The sequence below is a fragment of the Cotesia glomerata genome, unplaced genomic scaffold (assembly GCF_020080835.1).
Source record: "Cotesia glomerata isolate CgM1 unplaced genomic scaffold, MPM_Cglom_v2.3 scaffold_282, whole genome shotgun sequence".
Classification (NCBI taxonomy): domain Eukaryota; kingdom Metazoa; phylum Arthropoda; class Insecta; order Hymenoptera; family Braconidae; genus Cotesia; species Cotesia glomerata.
Genome location: NW_025403352.1, coordinates 1 through 8,145, shown reverse-complemented (window position 1 = coordinate 8,145; position 8,145 = coordinate 1). Strand labels below are relative to the sequence as shown.

The 8,145-nt window shown below is 28.7% G+C and overlaps 1 long non-coding RNA gene across 1 annotated transcript; it reads left to right on the top strand.

Annotated features, from left to right (window-relative positions):
- Nucleotides 1-2,415: 2,415 nt before the first annotated feature.
- LOC123274280 lies at nt 2,416-3,515 on the top strand. Its single transcript, XR_006511484.1, has 4 exons — nt 2,416-2,530; nt 2,602-2,854; nt 3,100-3,174; nt 3,262-3,515. It is a non-coding gene; the product is annotated as an uncharacterized LOC123274280 (long non-coding RNA).
- The last annotated feature ends 4,630 nt before the right edge of the window (nt 3,516-8,145 follow it).

Below are 8,145 nucleotides of genomic sequence, written 5' to 3'. Positions count from 1 at the left end.
AATTTTCTTTTTGAGTAGAAATATTTTCAAACTAAGCAATTTTTCTTGGTTTATGTAAATTTTACTTAATAAACGAATTTTTCGCTTGATTCAAGTTGATTTTTTTTTTTTTTATATAATCACAATTATCAATTACAAATTATTATTGATTATTTTATTTTTCAGTCTTTTCCCGCCGCATGGACAGCTTTGAATAAAGATTCCTTTGAAGATTACAACAAGCTTGTGAGAAATGGTTTGTCAAAGGTGTTAGGTGACGTTCAACCTGAAAAAATTTATTATGATTTTCATAATAAATTATTTACAGCGTTGCGAGGGCGCTATCCAGCGACAAGACTAAAAGGAACGCTTGATGCATACAGTCATGTGAGTTTAAGTTTCTACTTTTTAACTTAGTAATCATGATTTTTTTCTCATTTATGTAGTTCACTCGGGACATATAGTTATTCGCTTTTACTAATGATTATTTTTATTTAACTGTACAATTATGTCATTTCTGGTGTAATCAATTAAACTTAAAATTTTGCATTTATGACCATTTACCTTAAACTGATTTATGATAATAATTATTTTTATTTGTTTCAGTTGTTGTATGTCAATGCAATGGAGACAATCGATCTACGCGCAAGAAACGCAGTCCATGAAATTCGCATCTTCACAAAAATTTTGCTGCTTGCTTTGTTGCCTCCGCAACAAATTGTAAAAGCTTTTGTACAAGTGGTTCAGAATTTAAATGAACAAATGTTTCAAAAGTTTGAACTATTTTTGATATACTACTTGTCAGAATGGCTCAACAAAGTCGGCCCGAGTAATCTGTCATTCTACAATGATGTAGATGGCTTGTCAAATTGCACTAGGATTCATTTTAATCGCCTGCAGAACATGAGTGGGGTCGCGCCTGATACGTGGTCCTTCTTGGGTGAGTTAAAATCATTACTTTTTTACTTTTTTTGAAATCTTATTCTCGATTAAGGTAGTTTGGGTGTCAAATGACTTCAACTTGACCCCATATTTTTTCATATTCATTCGAAAGATTATAATATAATACATCTATAGCAGATTTAACATATTGAAATGATATTTGCAAATTTAAACAATAATTGAACACCGTGAGTAAATTTTTTAAGTATCAACCTTACATAACTTATAACAATTGTCATTATTTTGTGACAGTCCAGTACTTGTTAGTTGATATTTTAATACTATTATTAATTTTCTTAAGTACAGCTTTTACAAAAAAAACTTTAATACGTCCCATCCCCTGCTACATTCAATTAATAATTATAAATAAGACTTCAATAATTTGCTTCATTTTAGTTATTTGTAATTGCACTGTCTATCTGGACTCTTTTTCCTCATTCCTTGGCTCAGCTTCTGAAGTTCCGAATTTGATTCGGTCCAATACTTTTTCAAAGTATATGCATACTTCCTTGATTGGCGGGCCACTCAAGATGTCTTTAATTGCATACTCAAGGTCCACCTCAAACTTTCCGTCAACCAGTTGTGATATTTTAATACTTATATTATTATAAATTTTTAACCATAATTATGGATTGAAATTATTCAATTAAATTTTGATTACAAATAATTTTATATTTTATGCTATTTTTCGAGTGACCATTTGCAAAAAATAAAAAAAAATACCTTTTAATTTAAACTCGGATTACGACGACCAAATTACCCTAAAATATTAAATAAACAAATAAATCTAATAACATTTCTTATAATTTAATATTTTATTTCTCTTTTGCTGCAGAGTCCGCAACTTCAATTGAATGCGAAAGTTATCGAGATGTGGATAAATTGGCTAAAAAGAAAGCTATCAGTAGAGGAACACCACCTGTAAAAGCATTGATCGATTCAGCAAAAATTAATCGCCTCCAGGAGTTACTTGAAAGCGGAGGTATTAATGAATTGGAGTTTTTACAAAGAGGTGTTTCAGCAGCTGAGCAACTGGTTCGCAATTTAATATTCACAAATCCAGACCCAAATTCTGGATTTGAAATCGTTGACCTCGTACCCATCCATCACAAATTGAGTAAGTAATTAATAAATTCTTCTATCACTATAGGGTAGAAGTACCGTTTGTGGCCATTTTTAATTCAAATAAACGATAGAAATTAATTGATATTAATAATCCATTACAAACTGAATTTTTTTTTAATACAAATTTTTTAAAACTCAAAAAAAATATGGTTATAATATTATAATTTTTTATCAATTAATTCAAATGTTTACTGGCCAAAAATGGTACTTCCACTTTACTTTAATTTAAATATACAGTTTAATGTAAATTTTTTTTATATTTATAATTTTCTCTCTAATTTATTATTATATTTCTTTTACTTACAGCGATCACCATTGCTCGCTTACGGGAAATGGAGCCCGAGGCACCAGGTTACTATTGTTGGGGAAATAAATGTTAATGAGAACATTAATAATAACGACAATGAAGTTGACTCAGATGACGAATCTGAAACTGGGCCCATCCGCCTTTATGGCTATGGCTGGGTGGAAAGTAACGAAACAGGTAAGGAAAACATTTTTTAGTAAATTTCATATTAGTAATTTTCTTTACTAAATTATAAAAAATGTTATTAGTTATTATGGTTATAAGTGGCCACCTCAGGATCTTTTACAAACTATATTCGATATAAAAGTCGAATTTTCCGTCAGTAAGGTGTTCATTCTTCTCGAGATGTTTTCATCGCCGATCTCCATGGCTCCAATGTCGGCAAAACCAGTCCCTGGTATATTCTTTCTTCAGGTGCCTGTTGTAATTATCATATATCATCTTCGTCAAGATATTCTTCATCGATTCTCTTCAGTTTTGATCGCGCCAAAACGGCTTACAGTAAGTTTATACAAATTTCTAGGTGGCCTGAATGTGGACTCAACAATTTTCCTGTGATTATATGTACCTGGTGATCTTTTAACCAGCACACTCCTGTAATTTGCCAAATCAGCTTCTAAATATCCTGACGATCCATTTCTTCCAGCGCATGTTTTAGCTCCTTACCCCATTTGAACGAGCTGCTGTGATTTCGAAACAGTAATTACCATCGAAAATTAAATTTTAATATTTAAATTATTTTGTAGTTGACGTAGATCGTGCTGAACTAAGGAATGATGAAGATGCATATCCAGCGGCGGCTGCTGGCGATTTTATCTATAGTAATATACAAATTTTTTATAAATAGAATTATACATTTTTTTAATAATTCAGAAACTACTCTCAATGATACTTTGTAATTATTTTAGATTCTCAAATTTGCCTGGCGTGTTCAGACGAGGAATCACCACCGGACGTCGTCTACAACCCTTGTCGGCACTGCATCTTCTGCCAAGCATGTCCAAAGACAGTACGTGCAAACTCTGCTTGGAGATGGGCAAATTTTAACTTGTAGTTACTGCCGACAAGAGGTTGTCTCAGTTGACTTGATTATTTAAAAAAATATTAATCCTCATTAAATTTTTATTTAATATTACTTTTAAACAAATTTAAAATATAATTATTAATACATTTATAATAATTATCATACATACATTTATCTATCATACATTTATAAAACTTATTATATTATTACATTTATAAAACATATTATATATATAATACATTTATAAACGAATACCTCACTGAAGTTAAAAAAATAAATAATATCTAAATTTTATTATTACAATTATTATTATTTTTATTAGTATCCAATTAACTCAGCTCCTCTTACATGTAGAAGCAAACATTCGTACAGAGAAGCTGTTACTGCAGCTTTCATTGAAATAAAAACGGTGAAATTTTCAAATGTCGTCCAACTTGACCTGTATATCACTTGACCTAATATTATTATTATTATTATTATCAATATTAATTTATTACATTGATTAAATACTTTTTTTCAATCCAAAATAATTACCTTAGTAATTAAACCTGCGAGTGGATTTCAATCGTGATAATGTCTAACTAATTTTACGTTTAATTTCTTAGGTATAACATGATTGAGCCAACTATCGAGTTACAATAGTGTAAAAGAGCTAGCGGCTGTTAGATTAAAATGATAAGACTAATTATAAAATTATGCATCGAGAGAAAAAAGAGCTCGAGTCAACGCGACTTGGCTCAGTTTCTCTACATGTTAGATTTTTATTAACAAAACAATATTGTCTGTAAAAATGTTAATTACTATTTAATATTTAATTTTCGAATTACGTTATTATTATTATTAATTTTTATTTATCAATTTATTGTTACTAGTATTATTATTATTGATAAAAATTTGTATTATTATTATTATTACTACTGTTATAATTATTAAAAATTCATATTTTTGTTGATGAAATTGTTAATAGTATTATTATTATGATTATTGTTATTATTATTATTACTTTATGACATTTATTAAATACTTTTTCCCATCAAAAATAATTATCGTAGTAATTAAACCCGCGAGTGGATTCCAATCGTGATAATGTCTAACTAGTTTTAAGTTTAATTTCTTAGGTATAACATGATTGAGCCAAGTATTGAGTTACAATAGTGTAAAAGAGTTAGCAGCTGTTAGATTAAAATGATAAGACTAATTATAAAATTATGCATCGAGAGAAAAAAGAGTTCGAGTCAACGTGACTTGGCTCAGTTTCTTTACATGTCAGATTTTTATTAACATAACAATACTGTCTATAAAAATGTTAATTATTATTTAATATTTAATTTTCGAATTGTATTATTATTATTATTATTATTAATTTTTATTTATCAAGTTATTGTTACTAGTATTATTATTATTGATAAAATTTCTAATAATATATATTAGACGATGTGACTTTAGTCAGATTGAAATTCATATAGGTTTTTCATTATCTGAAGAAATCTACTGCATCAACGGAACTCCTACCGTCGATATGGCCGATTGACTTTTAAACGTATGACGTTAGGGAAACATCACGTTTAGAACCTTGAGCGATTTACAAATGGCACACTTGTGATGCTATCGCTTTTAGAAGCTTTACATTTTTTGAAGTATAACGTTTCTTAACATGAACGTTCTTTAGACATCACATTTCTAGCATATACATTTTAGGATTAAGTAACGTTTATGAAAACTAATTTTCGGCAAGTGTCACATTTCTTAAATGTGCTTATCTCGATACCAAACGTTTGGGATATTGCACCTTGCTAAAAACATTACGTTTTGTATAGTCTCTGTTAGGACTAAGTTGTGGCACCCCAGAATACAAGTTGGCTTTTAGACTGGACTCCAAGTTGTGAAAAATCTACGACTCGAATCTAACGACAGTTTCATTAAACATCTTGTAGTGCAGGAGTTTGAGTGAACCTGCACTGAACTTTGAGACAATGTCTGTTAATGCGGCAGAGTACAAAAATTTATTTTTCATATTTATTTTGCGTATAAATATAACTTTGGTGCTATATTTGCCGTAGGTGAAAAACTTCTTCGAATAAATGTTTTTTAACGATAGGAAAAAACATCAGGTTAAAAAATTATCTTTTTCAAATTTATCCTTTTCAATTAAAATATAAAAATTTTTATTTAATTTCATTGAGTTACTTATTTATGAGTTATAAGTAATTAATACTTCATCAAATGACTAAGAAAATCGTAGGTTCTTAATTTTATGCATTATCTTTCTTAAAAAATCATATCGAAATAATTGCCTCAAAATTTGTTGTGTTGTAGATTGAACTTTCTGAGTTAAAAACTTGATTGCTAAATATGTCTTCATATTTGTTAGTATTTTAAATGAAAATTGAAGTTTAAAATTTATACAACTTCAGCTAAAAAATTTGTTAAAAAATGTTACAGTCTAACTTGACATTATTTTTTACGCAAATCTCACTACAACTTTTAGCTAACCTTCTGCAAATAAAAACTTGTCAACAGCTTTAGTTCAGATGTCGGCGTAGGTTTATTTGAATTTCCTAACCAACTTCACTACAGATTCAATACAGGATTCTGCAGTGAGTGACTTTAAGTGAACTTTGAAACGACTTGGCTAAAATCCCGCCAGTGCAGGTTATTTTACTCAAAGCGTGGCTATCAGGGTGCATTCTCGAATTATTTAGTCTGTGGCATGTCACTTTTACATAGAAAAAGTCAAGATCGAAATTTTTGAGCTTGCTATAGTTTGTGCTGATAAAATTTAATAATTTCAAGTAGATTAATTATTATAATTGAATATAATTAATTAATATCAGTAAAATAAAGCATGAATTACTGTTATATTATAAAATTTAGGAACAAGAAGTACCGTAGAATTGAATAAAATTTTGCAACCTCAAAATACCGTTCTGCTTACAGTAAACATAGTCGGTAGTCTGGCGCTCCGTTTACAACGGATTTGAAAGGAACTTGGCGCCAGATTCTACCGAATCTGTGGATTCGATAGATATGTAAGAAATTATCAGCAAATATTATATTCATTAACGCAATTTTGGCAATATTAAAAAATTCATAACTTGAATACAAGCTTGATTCCCTAGCCCAAATTTTCAGGGCTTTTTAGGAACATAATAAAGCAACTTTCCTAAAAGTTTGAAGGAAATCGAAGTTCCGGGAAAAAAGTTCTAGCCATCTGAAAACTGCAATTTTTTAAAATTTGATTGGTTTTAGATGGCTATAACATTACATAATAGAAGCAATCAAGTGAAAATTGTATAGATTCTACTAAAGTATACCCCAATAGAAAACTACTGGCTGCTAGAGGCTGTCAGCTAAGCCCTATATGAGTTAAGACCAAATACTTATTTTTTTCTTAAAAGTAGAGAGTCTACTGAGAAAAATGCTGCTGAGCAAAAGTCTTCAAGTTATATAGACGCTAAGATACAAATATTCGAAAATCAATGAAAAATCGACTTTTTTAAAAATTCAAAAAATTCTCCAGCAGCCGGATTTGATTATATCGGGTTCAAATTTTTAGGATCGTCTTCTTTTAAGATGTACTTTTGAGGAAAAAATCGGCATCAAAATCGCTGATCTGAGTGCGCACACTTTCGCCGAGAATTAATGGATCTGCCCATATATATATTTTTTGCAATTAATTTATAAAAAGATAAAGTTGTTATTTGGAAAAAATTTATCAGAACAAATACTTTAAAAATTAATTTTATTTTGATGAATAAAATAAGTATATACTCTGGTTGTATTCAAATTAACCGCGCTCTTTCAATAAATACTCAAGTTTCACATGTAGCGCCTCTTATTACCGTGTGCAATGTGAGTGCTGCTTTGTTAACTTTAGATGTAGTCCGCATGAGTGAATGAAACTAACTAAAGTTTATATACAATTGTAATGCACCTAGTGCATCCAGCAGGTGACGCTACCTGTTATTAGAGCGCTATCTATTCTGAGAGCGTGAATTCAAACGAAATATTCAAATTAGTAAATATTAAATGATTAAAATTAGTTAAATTTTATATTCGAAGTAAATATTCAAATCATTTATTTCATGCTTTTACTCTTACCAGTTGTAATAAACATCTTTTGGTTAACTCTGTTTTATTTACAAAAGAAAATAAAATAAAATAAGGGAAAAACATATTTCGGTACAAAAGGACATTGTAACCGAATTTTCAGAACCCATAAAAGGTACTTGAGTAATTCAAGGACTATTTCTCGCCACATGGAATTTAAAACCCTATGAGGAAAAGTCGTAAAAGACACGTGTGAAACTCAATAAACCCTTGTTCTAAAAGTAACAAAGAATAATAAAAAACCATATGTAACTAAACAAAAATAAGATTGATAAATAACATTTACTGTTAAAATCTAACTTTATATAATATTGTAGTTAAGCAAAATTGAGTTAAAATAATTAATAATTATAATCTTGTATTTAATTTATAATTAATAATTATTATTTCATTAATTTACTATTAATTTATTATTGAATCATTATTTGATTATTATTTAATTTATAATTAAACGATAATATCTATTCTTTTATACATGATAATGATTAAATTGACTTATAATTTTATTAGAAAATCCGATTGTAAAATAATAGAAATAATATTTAATTCAAGTTATTAATTAGTCAAACTCAAACATTAATCCAACATATTATAAACAATATAATATATATATTTTCATGTTATAGTTTATTATAATTTTTATTGTAATTTAATTTCA